The 24,165-nt window shown below is 33.8% G+C and overlaps 1 protein-coding gene across 5 annotated transcripts in view; it reads left to right on the forward strand.

Moving 5' to 3' along the window:
- LOC118282043 (nephrin) overlaps positions 1-24,165 on the forward strand; it is a 253,331-nt gene that overhangs the window by 62,111 nt on the left and 167,055 nt on the right. For 3 of the 5 annotated variants that reach the window (XM_050705441.1, XM_050705445.1, XM_050705444.1), the window contains exon 1: positions 21,106-21,399. The exons of 1 other annotated variant lie outside the window; for it this stretch is intronic. The gene's annotated coding sequence lies outside the window, so the exon portion shown is untranslated. Of the gene's footprint in view, positions 1-5,278; positions 5,401-21,105; positions 21,400-24,165 lie in introns of those variants that run through there. One more of the 5 variants, XM_050705442.1, reaches the window with a different exon arrangement.

Consider the following 24,165-nt stretch of genomic DNA (forward strand, 5'->3'; position numbering starts at 1 on the left):
AGAAGATAAAGGCTGAATGTCAAGAAGATTAGGATTTACTTTAAGATTGCGCCTTAATGAAAGTAATTTTAGATAATGTGTACCTATTAAGGGTATTTTATTGTGAATAAGTTTTGTTTTCGTTGATAGGATTCTGGGCCTTTTTTGTAGCTGTATTTCCATTGGATGAAGTTGGATATTTCTGATGATAATAAGGTTCAGCCAATATCAGTTCAAAGATTGAATTAGTTCCACAACTTGAACAGTAAAGCAAAAATGTTACATTATATAAAAATTTGAGAAATTTTCTTCAAAAGAAAAAGTAATGCTCATTTTTTTAAAGTCACATGGATCAAAAAGATCACCCGCTGCTTATACAGGTTTGTTTAAAAGTGTGTAGAGAATGTTTTTCTTCGTAAAAGCCGGTCTCTTCTCATGTGCAGAAAGCTTTGCAAACATCATACTCAAACAAAACATTGTACATAGTGAGAATTCCCAGACGACGCTAAAGTAGCTAACTGTGACGTGTTCTCCAATTGCGGGGATTTATACTCTGTTACCTCTCATAGTTACGGTTTGGAAGAAAATTAAATTCCACGGTCATTTAGTTTGGGGGAGATATGTGCTGCAAACTCATGTAGTACTGCACAAGGTCATATTTTGTTTGTGAATCATATCTGTACCTTTTTGAATTTGATACTCACGTCGGAATAAAGAAATGGAGCCACTAACGTTTCTGCTTTTTAATTTCTTAGTAAATATTTTCTGATATAAGTATTTTATTAATTGTTAATAATTACCGTGTGAAAGGTAATTTAATTACCTATAAAACATCTTAATGGAGGAATTTTATTTTTTGTTTTAAATTATAGTAAGTTGTACATATTTATTTATTACTTATTTAAGTTTTTATTTGTAGATTTATATAGTAAGTACTCGTATTATGTTTCATTTAAAATAAAAACCGTTATTTTTAATTTAACCCGCACTCTCTTTCTTAAACCTCCTGACCGCGGTCCTAAACCTCCTGACCACCTAAACTATAATAAACATTTGCGTTCGGACATTAAAACATATTTGAGCATCTTTCACAAATTCTAATCACTTTGAACCTATTGGAGTTCCACAGTCGTAAAGCATAATTTTCTAAGAACCAAATCTGCCTCATGCTTTCCATGAATGAGATAGCTCATACAATATGGAATTCCGTGTTTGTATACCATATCAATGTGTGATACTAACACAACGTAGGTTTCCTTGTTAGAAATCGCATTGTTTGCAACAGAACTAGCTGCGTCGTCCTGAATTGGAATATAGAACGAAATACATACACCATTCGTTATATCTGTACCGATATTGCACATAGAGATATATTTTTAGCTTATTTGTTTGAAAACCTTTACCTTTGGATAACTATGTTGATTCTGATCTTTGTAATGATGCCAATAAATAGTATGAACAGTATAAATATAGTAGAGCTAAGCTTTGGTACAAATGGGACGGCTCGAGCAAAGTGATACCATGACATCACAGAAAGCCTACTAGAAACAACGTTTCCCAAACCCTGATTCCCTAATAACCCTTAAATGTCTAACCTCCAAATGGTCGGTGACGCACTTGTAATAACTTTTGTGTTTCGGGTGGACACCTGACAACATGGATATGTGTGGCAGAGATTGTTTAACATCAGGTAATCTGTCTGCTCGTTTACTAACTGCTGCATACCAACAAATTGAAAGTACCTAAGAAAAAATGCCTTATAAAGTATTAACATTAGAAACAACGGTGTGCTTGCGTAAATATTCTCAGAAAAGCGTTGTAAAGTATTTCACGATAGTTATTGTAGACATATTAACCCGTAAGATGATAAGATTCTATTGAATAGCATGCTCATTGCATACATACAATGTTACGGCTAACACTCCAGTAATTTCTCTTTCTTTAGTCTAACATCAAGTCTAGAGAAATACATACGTATTTACCTAGTACTAGTGGTCGCCTAGTGGCCGAAATTCGACATATACGATATTAATTCTACAATACCATAACGATACGTTCAAGGATAATTTTTATTTAACTCAAACTCAAACAAACTCTTTTATAAAACTCTATTGCATAATCATAAGACGTGAGAATATCATCGCAATGTCGGTCGATTTTGACGTTTTGTCAAATACGATCAGATACTATGCATGTGTGTGTAATGTTTTATTTATTGATTTAATGTACTTTATAAGCATTATTATTGAAAAATATTAGCGTTCTGCACTTCGCCTAAGCATAAACTATAAGTGTGCCAAATTTTATGCTCCTACGTCCGCGCAATTTTCGTAAAAAGTGATATAAAGTTTTTATCACGTATTAATATATAGATGTAGTTATCTATATACATATACAAAGTGACAACTATACCATAATACACAAGCAACTCGAAATTGGGTGTTACAGTATACGAGCATATATGAGAGTTTCTAGCGAATAGCTCATCACGAAACGTCTCAACTCCTGTTATAATTCCACCATAAAGCAACGTTGTTGCAGCAGTTTAGACGTTAGTGCCAGGTGTAATTCCTTAATCATGAAACATGTCTATTTCGTCTTAGAACCTGTTTTAGTTGCTGTTTAGTTTAAGCTCAAAATGTGCTAGGAACTATCTTGGAATGAGTGAACTGCTACTACTGATACTAGGAACAAACTAGGCGTTGAGTGAAGACTCAAATAAGTAATAGTTTTTGGACTGGTATGCTTTGATCGGGAGCTACGGACAATACCTAGCAGGTTTACCGGAGCTCCGGCTTGAAAAGCAGGAGTAGGAACGGGGTGGTTTTTAGTCAGTAAGAGTCTGACACTCCCTCTCGCCTCGCCTATGGCGAGAGAAGTCATTGGATGATTTCCCCCCCTGAAAAAAAAAAAAAAAAAAAAAAAAGAGTGGTACCTTTGTCCTGATGATAATCACAGGCAACCTCAGCATCCTGCATTCGGGTGCTTTTCCACCAGAGATGTGATGTGCTGCGTTGCTGCAGATACGTTTGGGTTCACATAGCTAAGCACTGGTGGAAACGGGTTCAACTGAGATATGTTTTTTATAAGGAGAGATGCGTGCTGTGGATGCGTGTACAATATTATATTTATAGTGTTTATAAGAAAAAGGTCGGCCATGATAGCCTCATCTTAAACAATAAAACATTAACTATACGATTCCCTGGAACTTCCATAATTATTCTACAAACAAGTAAATACTGATAGTATACTTAAATAATTAATGGAATTCAAAATTCATGAAACGATAATGAATATTTCGAGAATACTTTTGCATTAATTATAAAATATTACATTAGTTTGCATTCTTCTTTTATTTAATTTTATAATTATTTTAAACTAAATTCCTTTTATATAGTTATTAAGTATACTTGTTGACTTGTTTTATCGATCTACACTTCTAATTTCCTTAAAATAATTACGTTATTTTTCAGAAATCTGGCATTTTAAAACAGAATTATTGCATTTGTTAATTGTTTTTAAAATTTTCAAGATAACTATTAAATCTGAAATCAAATCTTACGTTTTATGAAAAATTAAGTACCTATTTATTTGAAAGGACGGATTCGGAAATTTGTACGAAGGAACGTGGGTAGTAATTACTTGGTATTTCATAATTATGTGCTACTTGACACAAAAAAAAATCTAGTAACATTTTCGAATTTTTTCAACGTATAAACCCGGTGCTACTTGACAGTTTCAAGTCGTCCTCGATTTAAAAAAAGTCCAAAGAAGATGAATTCACAAAATGGAATACACTTAGAACTTTGTTCTCGGTAACAAAGTTTTAGTTAGTGTAACAGAGTTTGCCGCTGTGAAACGGGTCCTTGGAGTTCGTTTACACAGTCAAGCTTCTCATAATTTCGAAATAAACCAATCATTTTGAAAGACCGACGTGACTTAATTGAGTTATCTGAAGGCCTTGGGGTAACAATAGATTTGTTACTGCCTTTTAGTGTTTATTTAAAGACATTTTGAGGTCCCTTAGGAAACTTTGGAGAGAACATTTTCTATGTAACGTCCTTTATACATAAATAAGTGAGTGGTTCGTGGTTACAGACATGCTTATCGATCGTTGACTTATTCTTGGGTTTTGGTTCGAGTCATTGTTTTGTTTGTAGATGATTGTCTTTTACTTGATTTGTCGAATAAGGAAGAGGCAAGAGAATTACCAGCAGTGCGGTGCGATCGATAATTTAAAAATTAACTGATTTTTTATATTTTAAATCAAAGTAATAGAGATACTCTCATCTAATTTCACTACCTATTACATGGGACTTAAGACACAAATGGTGAAAAGTGTATGTACATTGTATAACGGCATTAAGTGCCGTAATGTACACTTCTGCATACCTCTTTGGGGTTAAAAGGCGCGACGTTGACGTTGACGTTTAGAGATAAATGAAAACAAAAGAATGATAGGACAACCGGCCAACTTTACTATGAAATGCATTTTTTTTCTGCCTTTGATTTCGAAAAGACGTCTTTATCTTCTGCAACATTGATGACACTATTGCTTGTTCATTCTTATCTCGTTCTATCCTAACTTATTTAATCTGAAGTCTGGAAATTTTCTCGAAAGATCGTAGCGTGGGTCATTGGAATCTATATTGAAAGTACAATGCAACCGTCCAATACATAAAACGGAGAGTGTAAGGAGCTTATGTGATACATTGTTGGAATTCTTGAGTTGTTGAGATGATACTAGTTTGTGTTGTTAAAAGCAAGAGTTAAAGCAATGAATAAAAGAGATTATGGCAATAACGCAGAAATAATTGTGACATTGAGCCTGGAGTTTCTGCTTTAGGTTTTTCTTCGAGAGGGGAAACCAGATAGAGTGCTTTATCTTTTTTTTTTATAAAACAATGTTTCAATGATGACATTGAAACCACTAAACTAATTAACGAATTTTGTTTTCAAACAAACTAACGTGCACACGTATAATAATAATATTAATGTAATTATCTACATAAATAAGACTACAACCCGTATCTTAAGTATTAGTTTAATTTAGTAACTGAGTAGACCACCCAACAACTTAAGCTCTAAATAAACTACCGACTACTTACCAAATAATTAAATCAAACAGATACACGCTTCATTACACGAGATTACACCATGAAATAATCAATTCATAGATTAGTATAATCCGTTACAGACATAAGGCCCTGCATGCATCATGCGACCGAATTAGATCGGCCGGGTTAGCTTAGGTCAATACAATTATAATGTAATTGGTCGCAGGGGCGGGTGTCATTAAGCTCATTCTTAACCATGTGTCATCATTAAACGTATTCCGTGGTCAGTCTTAGTGCGTGGATTTTAAAAAGTGACCGTGCGTGGCAAGCTTTGGATTTTGTATTTTTGTCGATATTTTTTGTGGTGAGTATTTTTCTTTTATTTAATTTTAAGAGATTAAAGTCGTTATAATCGTGATAGTTGTTTTAAATTGTGAACGTTTCGAATATTAAAGAAAGTACTTTTTATTATAACATGTAATAATATGAATGAAGGAAAGAATTTTTTACACCTTAGTACCATAAAACTTATTGTGAAAATCAAAATTACCAGTTAATAATTTTTATCTGACTAAGTTTGTTAACGGTACTAATAACAAAATACGTATTGCCATTAATATCCAAAATTAAAAAAAAAAACCATTTGAATGTAAAAAAACCTCTCCACTAATCACCGAGATTCTGCTCTCTACACCTTCAATCGTAATAAATAAATGATTATTTATTGAAACGCTAAAACATTAAAATAACAGTACCAGGAGACTTCAAAAGGCGTGTTGATGTTATTTACTTTGACTTACGAGAACGCGTTAAGTAACTTAACGTCAAAATATTCACACACGTTGAAATAATTGGATGTATTCGCGAGCTACCATTCGATTACACTTCCTACGTGTTTTTTCTTGGAATTTATTAATGAGGCATAAATTTTATGTATAAGAGAAATTATTAATTAAGAACTTTGTGTTATATTATCATCATAGTATAATGTGTAACATCTGGAATCACCCAATTTTAGGTTTGTTTACCATAATTGGATAAAAACATCATACAGATAATGTAACTAGTGAAAACTAAGTGTCGCCAATTAGGTTGCTGAAGACCTGACGGGTTGCCTGGGCTCCGGCTCGAAGAGCAGAACTAGGAACAGTGTAGTTATTAGTCAGTAAGAGTTTGATATCTCTTCTCGCTCACTATAGGTGGGAGAAGTCATTGAATGATTTCCCCCCCCCTCAAAAATAGAAGCTATTAGAATTGATCACTTTTTATACAAAGCATTGTAAAAAATCCTAGTACATGAGTAAGCATGACGTCAACAATTGTGCCTGATAATATACATATGTTAGTAGTATGGACCTTATAGTAATTGTTATTTTGCAAATGTAATTATATGTACCTTAACCAACACCATCCTCCATCGTTCAGCATGATCCTATCCTCCATATATAGCACATAGGATGACTTATTTCAACTCAAACGCAACAAACACACGACAAAGGTCACACGAACCCTCAAATAGAATCACCAAGAAGGTTCGCAAATGTTCTGTTAAAGAAAAGTCCACAAAGGGATTACAAAGTACCGCAGCATCAATCAATGTAAGTAATTGCAAAAATTAAATTCCCTTAAGTAAGTAAACTTAGTTCGTATGCGTTTACTCTGAGACTTTTCAATCTTGAGATGGAGATGTTTGTTCTCTAACCTCTCAGGTTTCTTGGTCGTTGTTAGTTTTTGTGGATCTTTGTATCGGGTAAAAGTTTTGGTTTAAAAGGTGAGTAAACTGTAGACACTCGGTTTTGTCTCTTGAGACCTTTTTTACGTTTTTGTTGGACTGTTTCGGTGGGCGTGTGGTTGGTAGTTCTACTTCCTAGTTCGATTTAAGGAAGTGGTCATTGGTGGTATTGAGAGATTTAATTTTTTTTAGAGTTCTCAAAAAGATATTCCTGGGCTTGTACTCTGTATACATCAATGTGTACGCAGGAGCATGTAAATGAGGATTAATAATAACATCTGAGTTTACCCTTTCTAGTGATTTTGTATTGAAAACAAAAAAAAAATCAATTCAATGAACTTTTTAAAATCCTATACCGCTAAAAATCACACTTATTAAACCAACAAGATAGTAACCACTGACCGAGAACCCGCAGTATAAAAAGTAATTGATGTTTTTTTCTACACCATAATCTAATCCCTATTCCTCTTCCCGATCCTTTCAGCCGTTTTGAAAAGAAGGAATAACAAAACAAACAACTATACAAACTTTCACATTTATTTTAGTAGAATTATCATGTTTTACATTTAAGTAATTTAATCAAGCTAGTTTTCCTACATCTAATTCTAGTATTACCTTATAAAGAAAGGAAGAGAGCTCCAACATAAAACACTTCTCATGAAGGGATGTCTTTCTAACTTTGTTAGTAGCATTCACCATTTAACTTTTGCTCTGGACTCCTGAATATTTTACTAAAGAAACGGTTATTTTCAACTTTACTTGGTGTAATCACCATGGCGGGCAGTCGTTAGAATTTACTCGTCTTGTTAAGATGTTTGTCTTGAGTGAGAAGAGAGTTTTCATCGAGTGTTTGTTGTTAAAAAGAATATCGAACTAAATAAAAAAAATGTTAATTCCGGGATGAATATTAAATTATTTTAGACATATATTCTTTGATCAGAACACGACGTTATTGTTAACGTCACTGTTATTCTCCAGTGACAAGTTTTTGGAAAACCAATAATTATGTGAAACTTTTAGCTTTTTATGGTATAAGCCGGTATACGAGCAGACGGATCAATCACCTGATGGTAAGCAATCGCCGCCGCCCATAGACACTTGAAATACCAAAGACGTTACAAGTGTGTTGCCGGCCTTTTGGAGGTTAGAAATTTAAGGCTTGTTGAGAAATCGATTGGGAAGAGGGGTAATTGGGCCTCCAGTGAAGTATTCCCGTGATTTGAAATTCTGTTTCATGTTGAATTATGTCAACGTCAATAGTTATATTTGAACATAGAAGTCAAATGAAATCTGTTAAATCTACAAAGATTAAAACGTAATGAGTAGAAGCCATGCTGGTTTTACAAATGGCGAATGGCTAGACGTCTAACTGAAGCCATTAAGAATAAAAATAAAAATAAAATATAATTTTATTAAATAGGCCTTGTCATATGGGACAAATGACGTCACTCATTCGCAATTTTTCGATAAGATCTTTAAGATTTCTTTACTGCGTATGTATTTTATTTTGAGACTGCAATATATTTTTCGACATTTAAGCACAACCCGTCTAATGTTCATACGACGTTATTGTATTAAAAATATACGTTTTGAAAAATTTTCTCCCTCGAATCAGTGGAACTGTAAGAATACTTTTCGAACCACATTGATTGGTTGCATGTTTTTTTTAAACGTTGCCCTACTCTATGATTTTCTCCTTTGTCGTGGGCGCGTTTACAAACATTCAAGTTCACATATACATGACACAAAGAGTTGCACCGTGAGGAAATCTAATCCGCTACACGTTGAACGTATAAATTATATTAAAAATAAATCCAAAAACCATTTTTTATTCTGACTTTTTAAACTTTACATTTTACAATTAGTCGCAGGAGAGGCTTAACCTTTTCTGTCTACGCAGAACTGTCTAAGAAATATTTAATCACAATTTGATATTTAGGAACCCAAATTAGATTCCTTTAGGATTAGCTTTGTCAACGCCATTACAATGTAGTTTAATGGTATCTATACCATTAATGGAAGCAAGCAGTAAGTTAGGCAGGGGAAATAATTGTGGCTACCAGCATGACAGTGCTTCCCTCGTGCCTTCCTGCTAAACAGCTTCTAGTACTTGAATATTGAATCTCCCATCCTGCAGCCATTACAGCACTATTCAATAATGCTACCTTCTAATACCTCCTAACATAAATTAGTATCAAATTATTTCTGGCTTACGGTAATAGATTCGTTTCGATCCCTGACTACCCAAAATAACTTCGGATTAAACTTTAAGTTAGGAAGGTAAAACTTATTTAATTTTGTATAACCAAGTTTTGTTTATTTCCAATTTATTTTTGGACCTTTCCTTGTTTGCATGTTTACGGAAACTAGACATTTTCCATTATTAAGTGACCTTCAGTGTTTAACAGTCAAAGTCAGAGTAATAACCTCTCTGTGAACGTTAACAAAACTTCATTAAATTCTACCCAATAGTTTTTGCATGATAAGGATAAGGAACACATAACACTCATACATCTTCACAACGAACTTATAACAATAAGGATGATGACTGGAAATTAAAAATCTATTTAGACTGTCAGTTAGGTAACGAAAAAATTAGGTATTCCACATTGGCCACCCGTTTAAGTGGCACCCAAGCTAAGGGCACCGATGATGTTCCACATTCGGCCTATGGGTATAGGTATTTTTCGTGGGTTTCATTTGTTATTAGGCACGTATTTTGTCATATTAGATAAGATAACAATACTTAGATAAAAGAAATCAAAGTTTAGGAGTGGTAGCAAATACGTCATTTCTATATAAAAAATGTACCTAGAATAGACGACACGTGATAATTTCAAATCGATATATCGTCGAAGGTATTTGCTTCCGCAAGAAAATAAAAAATACGTGTCAAATATTTTTCAAATAATCTATAAGACGGACATCAAAATAAAAATTAGTACATCTAACCTAATATGAAGAAGCCTTTCAAGAAACATTCTCCCTACCTAATATCATCATCTAGTTAGACTAAGATGGCAGACAAACATTAATCGATTCCATCCACAATTGATGTGAAACAGTCAAGAAACTAATTGTAAGTTTTAGTTCACTTCACCTTAAACTCAATACAATATCAGATGGATGTTAAATATCGTAACAATACTAACTGTGGTTTGGTGGAATGATAGTTCGCCACAAACCTTAATACCTTGAATTCCGACAAAACAATTACACGCCCTAAATTGGTTTGTATTACAACACCAGTAGATATTTTACTATTTTGAGTGTAGTAGATAAGATAGATTAATATCGGTCTAATGTATTATACCGAGTTCCTTAGTGATATGGTCCTTGAATACGGTCAGATGGTCCATTTTTTCATGGCATATGGTGCAAGTTAAGCCATTCATTGCCTCCACTAGTGTCGGACAACGTTGTCCGACATAGCGACTATTGTGTTAATTGGAAACTGAAAATTTTGTTTGTTTCTTTGAACGTGTTTATCTCCGGTACTATGTTAATCAATAGGAGACGAATAGAGCCAGAAAAACCGCGCGGCAGTAGTTAGTAAAATACAAAATACACACTACTGGTTGGTCGGTCCACATAATATTGCTCTTTCAATAGAAATGTAATTCAATGATTCCATATACATAATAGTACTCTCCGAAGAATTTGATAAATGTGTATTTTCAATACAAACAATTTATATCATTTAGTTACATAATTACTGCTTCTATTGAAATTGAGGCTAGTTTATAAATAAACACAGCACAATTCAATTTCAATATCACAATTGAAAATAAAAAAATAGAAAACTAAATGCACTGGTGGATTTGTTAACAAAACCAAAGCGTTTCTTCGAGTGGCTTTATAATCTAAGAAATGAATTTATAATACAAAAGTACATTTTAAATAGTTTTCAATAGATTAGTTTAAATTCTATTCCATAAATTCTAAACTTAAAGAAACAAAAATCCAACTATTCAAAACTCAAACCTCGTACGAATTCATTAAGAGACACTAATATTTTAATTTTCATCCAAAGTTTCCACAGCTTAGCAATTAGACAATTCGTATTATTAAAATTTCAGTAGCGATTCAAGTTAGAGGCAAGCGGAATACATCTTTGGCTAACTTTCTTAAGGATAGAAGGTAATGTATGTAAATTAATGTAACTTTATTCATTCCTCTGAGATATTAGGGCGACTTTGACCATTTGATAAGTGGACTGAACCCAAGTTTCCATTGGGTTAGGTCTTCAAAGAATATTCAGATACTTCTAATGTGATTAGGTTTACGTTTTAAAAGTTCCCTTTTACTTACAAAGGAAGTTTGCGGCGAGTTCTCGATGAGAGGACTGATACAGTTTTCTAATTGAGTTCAGTTTGCAGCTCTGGGTGAATATTTTGTAAGCTACTGTTAGTAGGCGTTATGTCTTGGGTGTTAAGGGATAGTTTTACAAAATGTTGAGGATTTTGCTTTCAAATCCTTGATCGGATAATGTGTTATCAGATTTTTGGTTTTATAGTTTACAAGTTACAAGTTTTGGGATGTGGCAATAAGGTCCTCACTTATTACTAAAAGTTTTTTTTGTATATTATTTGATATCCTGCTTTAATATCAATTGTAAATAATGTTATATGTATAGACTTCTTCCTTTGTGTTAACAGTTTACATACGATCCTCTTTACTATTTTTACTTTGTAAATAAAATACAAACACAATATAATTTCGTCCATTAGGTGGACAAAGGCCTTTTATGACAGGTGTTATTGTTAATTGTGATAATTACAATACGGTAATTCCCTTAGGACTGATAACGTAAATTAAAAAACGTTGTTTATAGTTATTTTATGTATGCACAATTAAAGTTTTAATGAATTATGTGTACGCCTACCATTCCCTTGAGTTGTATATGTATACGTACCTATTCTGCATCTACTATGTAGCTTATTATACTTTATTTATATTAGTAAATTCATGGTGATAGTAATTTGAATCATAGTTTCAAACTCAGAAGAGTAAAAATTGAATGTCTTTATTTTACAACCGAGGATGTTGCACAATTATACTTTCCGCCTAGCCTGCATGCTTATTCGCTAAAGCCAGACTCGCGCATATGGCGCATCGCTTTCTGCGCGCGCCTTAAATGGTCTTCTGACCACCACAAATGGAGCTCAGTAGGGCTGATGCCCGACCCGGAGTTGCAAACTACCTAGTGGGTTATCAGGGCTCCAGCTTCAAAAGTAGTAATAGGAACGAGTTGGTTTTTATTCCATTTAGTCTAGTCTAGTCTACACAAGGCAAAAAAAGTCATCAGATCTTAAAAAAAGCCTGCATGCTCATCTATTGGACTGTTAATGATTGTTCCTTGTTGTCATATTTCCTACAACAGTTTAATCAAAATGTAATGCATATAAAACAGTAGTACTAGGGACCTATTTCAACAAAATCGAACATGATGAACTAGTAGAACGACTCATTACTTGAAAATCGATTTCCAATGAATTCACAACAATACGACTCGTAGTGCATTCGAAATGAAATGAAATACTAAATGTATTTTAATTACTGACGTGAAATTTATTCAAGTGCAATTTATCAACGAATGGGTAGGCAGAGGTGCACATATGAGTGTTGCGTGAAATACTTACTTTTCGCCAGTTCATATTTTGGTATAATTAGTAACATATCGACTGCGTCTAATATTATACAGAGGCTTTGAGAAAACAACATCACTACTGTATGGGAGAGGTATGCTTCGGTACGAATAGGCAGTGATACCACGGTATCACTGCGGTCGAGCCGGTTTTGTGTAAGGCCGTGGCCTCACAGAAAACCGATGTGAAACAATGCTTGCGTTTTGTTTATTCGTGTAAGTGAGGTTACCAGAGGCCCAATTATCCCCTTCCCAATCCCCGATTCCCCAACAACCCTTAAATTCCTAACCCCCAAAAGGCCGGCAACGCACTTGTGGTGTTTCGGGATTTCTTGGACGGTGGCGATTGCTTACCATTAGGTAATTCGTCTGCTCGTTTACCGGCTTATACCATAAAAAAGAAAAAATAAAGAGGATTATGACAAAAGAAATGCCCAAAAGCACCAAAATGTCAAATCTGAGACCCTTTGAGAGTCGTACTTGTAACTACGAATAAACACAAATAGATATTTATGTAAATGTAATATTAATTAAATGCCGTCATTCAAATTGAAAACAAATGTTTTATTAATTTTATTAACGAGTAGACTGTACTGAAGGACTATGGATTTTCCATTAGCTCTAGCTTTATAGTTTTAGATTAGCATTTCTATAATTGTTTTACCTATACCAGTCTAGTAAATGGTTGGCGTCGGGGATCGCGGGACGATCTCCGGCCACCGTAAGTGCGGGCCTGCGGGCGGCGAGTAAGGGTAGCTCACCGCCCGAACAGAACCAGACCCGTGCGTGCGGCGCGTAGCGTTCCGCGCGCGCCTCAAAGAGCCATCAGACCACCACAGATGGGGCCCAGTAGGGCTGATGCCTGATCCGGAGCTGCGGACTACCTAGCGGGTTTACCGGGGCTCCGGCTCGAAAAGCAGGAGAAGGAACGGGGTGGTTTTTAGTCAGTAAGAGTCTGACACTCCCTCTCGCCTCGCCCAAGGTGACAGGAGAAGTCATTGGATGATTTTCCCCCTGATTTATTATAAGTATAGAAAAAAAAAAAAAAAAAAAAAAAAAAAAAAATGGTTTCAAACTTCAATAATATTAACTGCCTATCTTTTTGATACAAAATCGCTTTTGGTCCGAAAATATCCAAATTATTTTCATCTTAAAATAGTCACCAAGGGACAGAACGCGCTCGTTCGGAAAAAGATGGGTCAATGACATAGTTTAAATTGAGCTCCGAACTTCGAGTCAAAAGGTATAAATATGATTAAAATAGTGTTTTGATATGAAATCATAAAAATAGAATATAAATATAAATATATTAGATGTCACCCAATAGTTGAGATTCAACACTATCCCTATTGGTAGATTCGGTTTATCGAAAAATTCTCAGTAGTAGCATGGAGTCTGGAATTGTGTCCGGTATATAGCAATAGGTTCACCCCCTATTACATGGTACTTATAAACATAAATTGTGAAAAGTGGGTGTACATTATATAAGGGCATTATGTGTCGACGTGTCGTTATGAGCACCTCTGCCTACCCCTTCGGGGATAAAAGGCGTTGCTTTTGTTGCTATATTGGTATACATGTAATGTATCTGGTGTTATGGGTGTCCATAGGCGCTATTCTCTTAACATCTGGTGATCCGTCTGCTTGTTGCGTCCTATACTATAAATAAATTATGTGTTTATAATCTACGACCTAGGACAAAGTCCTAATATGAAGCAATATTCTGTACAAAAAAAGGGAAGGAAGAATGTCCAAATGACACTCCGAACTACATTGCAAATACTAAACCAGCTGGGTGGGCCAAACTACACCACTAAACAAAAATATTCACTAAAAAGGATATTAACAATTTGGTGTATTTTAAAAGAACGCTCACTGCTCCTACCCATTTGTAAGCAAAGTAACATGAGTCAAATTAATGTACTAATAATTTATTAGTCATGCGGGTGTGTTCTGTCAAAACCGTCTCCCTTGAGCTTTGTTACTTCTTCGTTTAATACGTACTTTGGAACGTTACTTCGCTGGCGTTGTGACTTTGTTTATAATAACAAAAATATTGCGGATATGTTTAGATTTTGTGCGAAAGTTTTCAAGGTACGTTGTAAAGATTTTATAGTAATTAGTTTGTAGTAATTATGAGGTGGCTTGTATATTAAAATGGAGTGATTATTTACTCCTAACTTTTATCACTGGGTTAAGCAAAATTTTACTCACCGATTACATAATTTTAAGTGTCATAGTTTGGTGGCACGATATTGATAATACTTTTCGATGGCTATGTAAAGGGTAAGTAAATACATAGTTTAAAAACGTATTTTTTTCGTTATGTCTTTGTCTTAACTAGTATTTGTGGGATGACAATATTATACATCTTAATAATACACAATCAACCTAAAGGTATTATAACATCTTACAAAGTCACTATCAAATTGTCACCTCAATCAAAACCCGAATGGAATGAAGGCATTATAAAGATTTGTACCAGCAATATTGTATCACGACTACAAACAAGGTACTGGCTATTCCATGACGTGTCCAAGCTTCCATAATCCATATCTATTATCCATTCTAAGGGAACCATAATTAATTGAATTAAGCCCTGCCTCTGTCGGTATCAGCATATAATGAAATTAGCATTTAATATTCATTCGACAAAGACCGCTAGATATATCAAATATTTGTTAATAATAATTATAATTTTGTTGAGCCAGTAAATATCATTATTAACGGTCGCTATTGTGTGCAAAGTTAATTGTTATTTTTGATTTGCGTTTCATTTTAGTGAAGTGTTTTGCTAAAATAGTTTGGATTTTAGTGGTAAATTGCTGTTTTAGTGTATTTAGAAGTAATGGGTGTTTAATTCACTGTAGCAACTTTTAACTAAATATTATTATAATTTCATATGATAGACCGAATAGAGTAAAAGACTGAAAGAGGTTGAGTGCAAGCATGATTAAGATTACTTACATTTATAAATTATTGCAACAATTCATTTGACGCGTATAATTCTAAAATTTATGATACACAAACAAAAACATACCTTAAGCAAACGCGTTTAAAACACACATTAAAATTATATAAAAATATTGCAGACTTAAGACCGTAACTTTTTATATATTTACCCTGATAAAAATATGTTAAAATATGAATTTAATGCGACAATTACCTCGAATGGCTTGTAAGTATTAATTACATCAAGCTGCTTAGCTTGCAGACTGAGATAATGACCCTCTTACACCGGTTTATTGCAGGTACAATTGACTAAGAACGTTGTAAGCTGACTTAATCCCGAAAATGATTAGGTTTGTATGTCTTAGTAGCAGTATTAGTATTATGTTATTATGAGAAATTATATTAAAAACCTAGCTATTCTAGCGTGCTTTCACCCATTCTACTCGGCTTCTATTGGTCATAGCGTGATGTTTCATAGCTTATAATAACCTTTCTTGATAAATGGCCTATCCAACACGAAAATTATTTTTCAAATAGTACCTTTAGTTCCAGAGATGCATTCAAACAAACAAACTGCTTTATATCATAATAGTAATTATTGCACAGTGAACAAAAATTAACGGTATAATTTAGTTAAATAGATGGATTTTTTGGATGGACCACGTCCAAACTTCTGGATTAATATGTGTGCGTTAAACAGAAAGTGCGAAAATTGAACCCGCAACACGCTGCACGGCATTTAGTAACCCAACCACGCCGCCAACAGGGCAATCATACCTACTTATAACTGATACTCTAACACGCAATAACCTATAAAAACCCACCAAACACACGACAATCTTTAAAAATAAATACCCCATCTAAAACACCCCAGTCATTAAATAGAAGACCGCAGTAATGAAACATCAAGTACCTACATTCAATTTATTTTTAGTAACTAAGCCTACAAAGTCAGGTAGTAGGAAGGTAGATTTAGGAAGCTTTCGCGTTCCAAAAAAGATTAAAAGATATTCCATTTAGGATTTCGGTTACAATAGTATTAGGGTCGACGTCACGAGCACGTTATTACGTGAAACGAGTCTTTATACAAAAACTGTGAATAGATACATGACCCGTCGAAATTTTATGTTATACAACTCTATATATGGGGTTGTGTATTGTGTATATGTATATGTGTATAATATGTTTTAGGATTGAAGCTTTGAATTCTCTTTATTTTTGGTTGGTAAACTTTTTTAATGACTCTTACACATTGATGTGTAGACTATAACTATTATAAGACCGATAAGTAGATATACAGTTTTTTTATAAGTTTAACGACACTGGCTGATGTTGTGTCTAAGAGACAAAACTTTAAAATAAATTAAATAAATAGGATTGTTCTGTTGTTCGAGTGTGCAAAAGCCTATGCTCAGAATCTTTTATTTTTAACCTCAAATCGGAAAAAAGGTTTAGTTGAAAATTGTAATCTTGACTTTCCTAGAATCTCAGCTCAGCTAGTTTTAATCCTTTGGAATAGAGAGAAAGCATCATTTCACATTTTGTTTCAAGACCTTGCTCTTTTGCAAAATTCGTCGCTAATGACTTTAAGACCACATACGCCCGAATACTGAAATGTTACTCAATGTTAAGTTGTACTTAAATATAGTGCTATCTCTGTCATTTTATAAAGAATTGATAGCGACAGAACTAGTTTTAAGAGCGTCTTAAAATTGAGTAGCGTTTGAGTTTTCGGACAAAAGAAACACAAAATAATTTTATGTGAATTTATGCGACTATGTTTACTAGTGTTTGCTGAAATCGCATTAAAAAAACAATAAAAACAATTCAACAATAAAACAGTTCTATCTGACTTAGACAAAGCGTCAGACACCGTGTTCACGAAACAGGCATAATTCGTACAGTTACAAAATTTTAAAATGTACTAGGTTATGTAATGTACGACTGGGTGTTGTTTCATAAAATTTACATGCAAACATGCACAGCAGCCGAACAATAAACCGTCCTGTCGTATTGTATGGAACTGAATGAAATGCTTTATCTAGTAGAGTCAAATAAAATATTATCTGTAGTTGGTCAAATGCAGTGTAGACATTCCTTGAACTTTGGTCTATCTACTGCGCGAGATACAATTCTTTATCATTTATAACCAAATTAAATAGATATTATGTAGGTATGGCACGGTTGACGAAGTGGCTGGGCAATCGTGTCGCGTGTCGTGTGTCTACACGGAACAACTCTTTGTAGAACAGATTGTTGTTCCAGGTCTAGGTATAATATGTATGTAAAATTGTATGTTTGAACCTACGACGGAGGAGAAGACCCTAGTGGAGAGCAACTTCAAAAAAAAGAAAACAATCAATCACTCTGTTCATAAAGTTAATTTTGCACTTCACTATCTTAAAATTTACAACCACTTAATTTAAAAGCAGTAAAAAAAAACACCCCATGAATGAACAAAAAAAAAAATAACGACTCACACTCGCATTTCGAAGTCGCGAAAGACGCTAAAAGAGAAGCGTAACATTTTGATGCATCAAAGAGCACGAATGACAATGAAACGGAAGGAAAGCCTGAGAAACAAACAAATGTTGCTGTCAGTCTGCGTAAAACCGAAAAAAAAGTAACAAGAAAGAAAAGAAAAGGTCATAATGTAGGTGTTGACGGCACCGTAGGCGTTTAAAAATCAAAAGCTGCGGTCGAAGTGTACCTTAAAATGTTTTACTTACAAAGTTAGAAGTAAATAAAATAGAAAGGGAATTCTAGAATATTTTAGGTATTACAAAAATAGGTGCGTGTTTTTATTAAGCGATTCTAAAAGCGGGTTCTCTATTGTTTTACTTCAATAAATTTTAAGTATGCTTCCTTGAATTAGGGTCAAATAGGGACGGTGAAGTACGTATGCCATTATCATCATTACTATTTTACATCATGTAGTAGCTGACTAATCGGCTATACATTTTAACACAGACCGGGCAGCAGTCAGTTAGATTTTTTTATAGAATAGGACGCAAACGAGCTTAAGTTTTACATGATGGTAAGGAATGAGCGCCGCTCATAGACACCAGCAACACCAGATAAATTACAATAGCGTTGCAGACCTTTTAAAAAGGAATAAGGTTTTTTCTTTAAGATTTCAAGGTCATATCGGTTCGGAAATACCGCCGACGACCGCTCAACGATAAACCTAAACCTTTTAAACTCCCATATCTTACTCACCTGCCAAGCGAGGAAATTATGGAATCCCTCTTATGTAGAAAAGGTCCATAATTCAATAGTAGACTGTCACCGCCAATATTGTTTGTATGTTTAGTTCCGTGTCTAAGGTATAAAGTATAACAACGATTTTTAATTCTTAAACTGTGGCTGTAAGTTCTCTTTTACATAGAAATAAATGGCAGTATTCACGATAAAATGTGTAATTTCATATTTAACTATGTTCAGAAAGGAATAACATTCATTAATGTAAACTGAAATATATTTAAAGATCCTTATTTATAACGTAAAAGCTTCATAGAAACTTTACTTACCCTTAAAATTATTATTTTAGTATTTTTTCGAAACATAATGGACAAATGAAACAACTTGTGATCCTTTTAGGAAATAAGAACTTTCTGTAAACTTTAAGGAAACAAAAAGAAGGAAACATTTGGAGCGAGGCCATCGAGAAGCACGGGGAGGCAATAGCGGTCTCTCTCGATATATCGAAGGCCTTTGACAGGGTTTGGCACGACAGCCTTATCGGCAAGCTTCCTGCATATGGACTTCCCGCTGATCTGTGCAGATGGATTGCAGACTTCCTGACGGCTCGGTCAATTCGAGTAGTCATCGACCTATGTTCAGAAAGGAATAACATTCATTAATGTAAACTGAAATTTATTTTAAGATCCTTATTTATAACGTTAAAGCTTCATAGAAACTTTACTTACTCCTAAAATTATTATTTTAGCATTTTTCTTTTCATCATCGAACCACAAGAAACATAATGGATAACTGAAACCACTTGTGATACTTTTAGGAGATAAGAACTTTCTGTAAACTTTAAGGAAAAAAAATAGTCAGTTTGTATATCTTATTCAATCAAGGTCTTAAGTGCTTCCAAAATAAATATCAAATTACGTTTCCCCTATTTAACAAACGCCTGATGAAAGTCCGCAGAACGCAGGTGCACTATTACACCCCTGTGATCATCAGAAAAAATGGGACCATATTGAAAGAAAATTCATTTTTCTTTTTCAATTGTCGATTCTTTGTTCAGCACTAATCGTCTGAAGTAAGATGCTGAGCATATATTGCGTTGAGGACACAAAACCACCACCATACGCCTTTAATGGTTGCACCGGAGCGCAAAATGGCGTGTCCTATCTATAAAACAACCGGTCAATTGACTTTAACGACTATTGCTGGACAATAAGCAATGCTATTGACAATTTTCATTTACTGTTCTTTTTATACGGTAACGCGAACGTTAGTACTGTATGCTATAAAGTTGATTCTTGCATGTCAGCGCTACGTTCAGCTAAGTTTGGTCAAGGTCAAAATTTTATAATGGACGATGTAATTGAAATTCTTTTTCGTGTTGAATTTAAATATTTTTTGTTACACTGTTGTCCTAATATGTAGAAACATGTATGTGTGGTATTTTATTTCTATTTTAATTGGAACCCATTTCCTATTCCTGGAATAATCAAGCTAGGCTAGCTATCGTAACATATTATTAGTTTTTTAAATTCAGTTATTCTGTTGGCTGTCAAACACAATCACAGAGTATATTGCATTTATTCATTTTGAAGTTCCCTGTATTTGAACGCAGTAAGTTGACATCAGTAGTCCATGAACTGAATAAAATATCGATTGTTCATTGTTTAAATTCTGAGAAGACATAAAACACAATTTTGTTTTGACAACACAATGTAGGCGAAATCCAATCCACATATTTTTTTACATCTTAAGCAAATCCTGAATATAATTATTATTCATTAGTATTTCCAAAGCATGGAATAGATTCGTAGACACACTAGAAAGCGTATTATTATTGCCACAGTCTGCTATCAAAACGTTCGTGATATTAATATTAATTTTCAGTCACAGCCCTATTATTCAATCATTTTAGCCAACGTTTATTTTTCTAATATATTTTATTCGCAGTTTAGAACTTGGCGTACACGAGTTATGTAAGATAAATATTATTCCTAAGTCGGTAGCCGAGAAAACGTGTGGCAAAAAATCTAGTTACTAAACGAATACTGCCTTACCGAGGACCAAGAACCGTTATCGTTTCCAGTCACGTTCAGCCCAGGATACGCACAGAAAACAGCTTCTAGACTTTAATTTGTTTATACCCATGTAATCGATCATACTCCCTCCCAAATAAAACTTTATTAAAATAAACGAACAGATTAACAAAATACCTAAGAAACAGTAATTAGCGAGGAAGCCTGAAGTGTCCTGTCAAGGCAACGGACACAGCAGATTAATTTATTAGCCCTTTAATTGGTTACTGCAGAGTGGCAGTGCTAATTTTATTTCAAAATTTCAACGGTTAAAGTTCGTCCCAGCAGAGGGAAAAGACACTAAGCCAAAATATTTTATTAAAGGTGACAGTTAATATAGGGGGACGAAGAAAAGTTGATATATTAATTAACTCGTGAATAAGTCCGTCAGGGAGAAGAGTCACTCTATTTCACGCAAGCGCAGTGAGGATCCGTCAAGTTACGCCCTTACGTAGTGCGAACGCGGCATTCGTAGAGTGCACACGAATATCATCTAAGCCCCTAGCGGACGGCGCGACGTTTCATTAACCTACAAACGAAATAAAATGTAGTCATTGACGTAAATGTTGATGAGTAGAAAAGTTTTTGTGAACTTGTATTAATGATGAGCGAGGGTTTCCGAGTCGGTAGTAACTTTGTGAGTGTACTGCAAACTATTAGGGAATATCAAGAGTTTTTTTCTTTTAAAGGTTGTGTTTATATTTGTGGTTGTGAGCGATGTGTCCGATTGTAAAAGTGGGATGTTTCTTCCGCATTACGGTGAGTAAAGTTACTTTACTACACGTGATCGTTTTATTAAGGAAATGTTGGTATGTTTTATTTTCTTTATACTGAACATTTTGGTGGGGAAGTTTGTGTTTTATAACTCAGTAAGTAGCCGGTTTGTGTGATTGGAAATTACTGTTTTTTTAATACAGGGTGACATGAACGTATTAGATAAATATAAATTTAAAAATTAAATCTTTTTACGTGTTGTATACAATTGTAGAATAATAAAAAATAAAATAGCTAGTGCTAATATTGAATGTATGATTTACACGGAATTAGGAAAATAATTGAAATATAAATAATATTGACATACAAAAAATGTAATCCATTAATGAATTCTGAGTAATCTATTTCGTGGTGACATGGATTATTTATTTTATGTACGTGATGCATAAAACAAAAACAGACAGCTTTTTAATTTAAAACATAAATACGAGTAGTTACATTTTGATCACACATTTGCAAACTAAAAAATAAATAATCACAATTCCGCGAATATAAACTACAGAGGATTAATTATTGAAATACTGAATTCTGTATTTTATTAATATAGACAAGGATTTATATGAAAGTGGATAGAGAATCATTATTCTTCGCCATTGACGAGAACATTTTTTTCAATTTCCTGATTAAATTTTAGACAAAAGAGGGCCGATTTAATCAAACATTGAAAAAAGAATTCTCGTAACGATTCTCAGTTTGAAACTAGATACTTTGTAATTGATTCCCTTGACGTTCGATGTTTAAGAAATAAACGTTGTTTTTTTTTTAATAAATGGATAATTTTAGAGTCATATTAAACCGTTTGTGTTTTAATGTATGTTTTTTTATGTTGACTATGTTGTCTTAAGGCTTAGCTATTCGGTTATTTTATATACATATTTACTATAGACGATTATATGTAGTAGGATTTCCTCGATTATATGCAACGTCACTCCTTTTATTTCCGAAGGGGTAGGCAGAGGTGCACATTACGGTATGCCGCTATACTTTTCACCATTTGTGTTATTAGTCCCATGTAATAGGGGGTGATTTCCTCGATTCTATTTAGTTGTTATGTACATATACGTGATCAAAAAATGGTTTATAAAAAAATATGTTCATAGGGATATATCGATTTATTTATACTAAAATAATGTTTTATTTATCTGCCGTGTAGCATTTTTACTTTTCATTACACATTCTTATACGAACACCTCAATAAATGTTAGATCGAACAAAATTTTCTTTCTTTCTTTGCGTAATATACTCGGAGGAATTCCCTGCGGTAAAAACAAGGAAGAGCTGCTAATGCTTACAATGTCCGCATTTTAGCACATTTTGTTTTTTTAGAAACATTTTCTATTGGGCTTTATGAAAGTAGACGAGATAATTATTGCAGTTATATAGGTATAGAAGTAGTCAATGTCGAGTCAAAGTCAAAAGCATTTGTTTTATAATTGAACCATAATCGGGTACTTTTAAGACGTAAACAAATAAATAGTCTGTCCGTCCGTGAAGCTAGATGCGCTTTCCAAATTGTAGCTTCGAAAGGAGAAGAATGAGCATCATTACTTTTTTTAAATCTTACCTATTATAAATGTGAATGTTTGTGAGTTTGTATGTATATGTTAGTTACTCAACCAAATTGAAATGGCTGAATGAATCGGGATTACATTTATTTTGGTACAGGGGAAGATTATGATCTGGAAATCTGAATATCTACATAGGATATTTTAACCCACGGGATCGCGGGCAAAGTCTCTGACGGATCCTAGTACATTATTTGTATTCAATATTTATTTTACATATATGGCTAATTATTTAATCACGATAGTCGTTATTATAATTATTGTCGACTTTGTAATATATAATTTTGGATCTGATAGGAATAATGCTTTTAAATCCGAGGTTAGATACGGCTACAACGTTGCACACGTTATACATCATAGTCATCATCGTTCATTACATTTACTGTAGCATATTTATTGATATACCTACATTGTACAATTCTGTTTGGACCTGTATATATATACAGTTAGTTTTGAAACCTCCTAACAGAATTTCAGTCAAACTCCCAAAGAGTCAAAGTGATAACAGTACACATAGTACGTGTGTAAACATTATTATACATTATTGTGTGTATAATAAATACCTTAAAATTTTGCTTTAACTTTTGACTGCCTCGTTGGTCCTGGAGCCGCTTGGTCTCGGGTTCAAATCTCGGGTCGGGCAAAGTATTACTGTACTTTTTTCGGTTTATCGAAAATTTCTCAAATGTAAGCACGGAGTCTGGAATTGTGCCTGGCATATGGCAATAGGGTTACCTCCTGTTATATTGGACTTATAACACATGGTGTAAAGTGGGTGTGCTTTATACAGTCGCAGAGCACCTCTGCCCTTCGAGGATAAAAGGCGTGACGATATAATTTTTTAAATGCTTTAATTTTTGACTTGAACTATAATTCACTTTGTTTGACAGTCTTATCTGATATCTATATCTAGCTATATCTAGTCTTCAATTATATATTGTGTTGTCATTTGTATTAGAAGATGGGTCTAGGTACTAGTCTCGATTCCTAGATTACTTCAATTAATTTATTTTGCTCGTTACGCTAAATGTCAAGGATACATCGGAGACATAAGCGCTGGATCTCTAATTGTTAGATATATTTTTATTTTATTTTATTTCTTCTAGAAACTCTACGCAACTCAAGGCCATCTTGACGAAAGTGTATTTTTTTGTCGAATTGAGTGTTGAGTATCTTTTAAACATTT

The sequence above is a fragment of the Spodoptera frugiperda genome, chromosome 27 (genome assembly GCF_023101765.2).
Source record: "Spodoptera frugiperda isolate SF20-4 chromosome 27, AGI-APGP_CSIRO_Sfru_2.0, whole genome shotgun sequence".
NCBI classification, from domain to species: Eukaryota; Metazoa; Arthropoda; class Insecta; order Lepidoptera; family Noctuidae; genus Spodoptera; species Spodoptera frugiperda.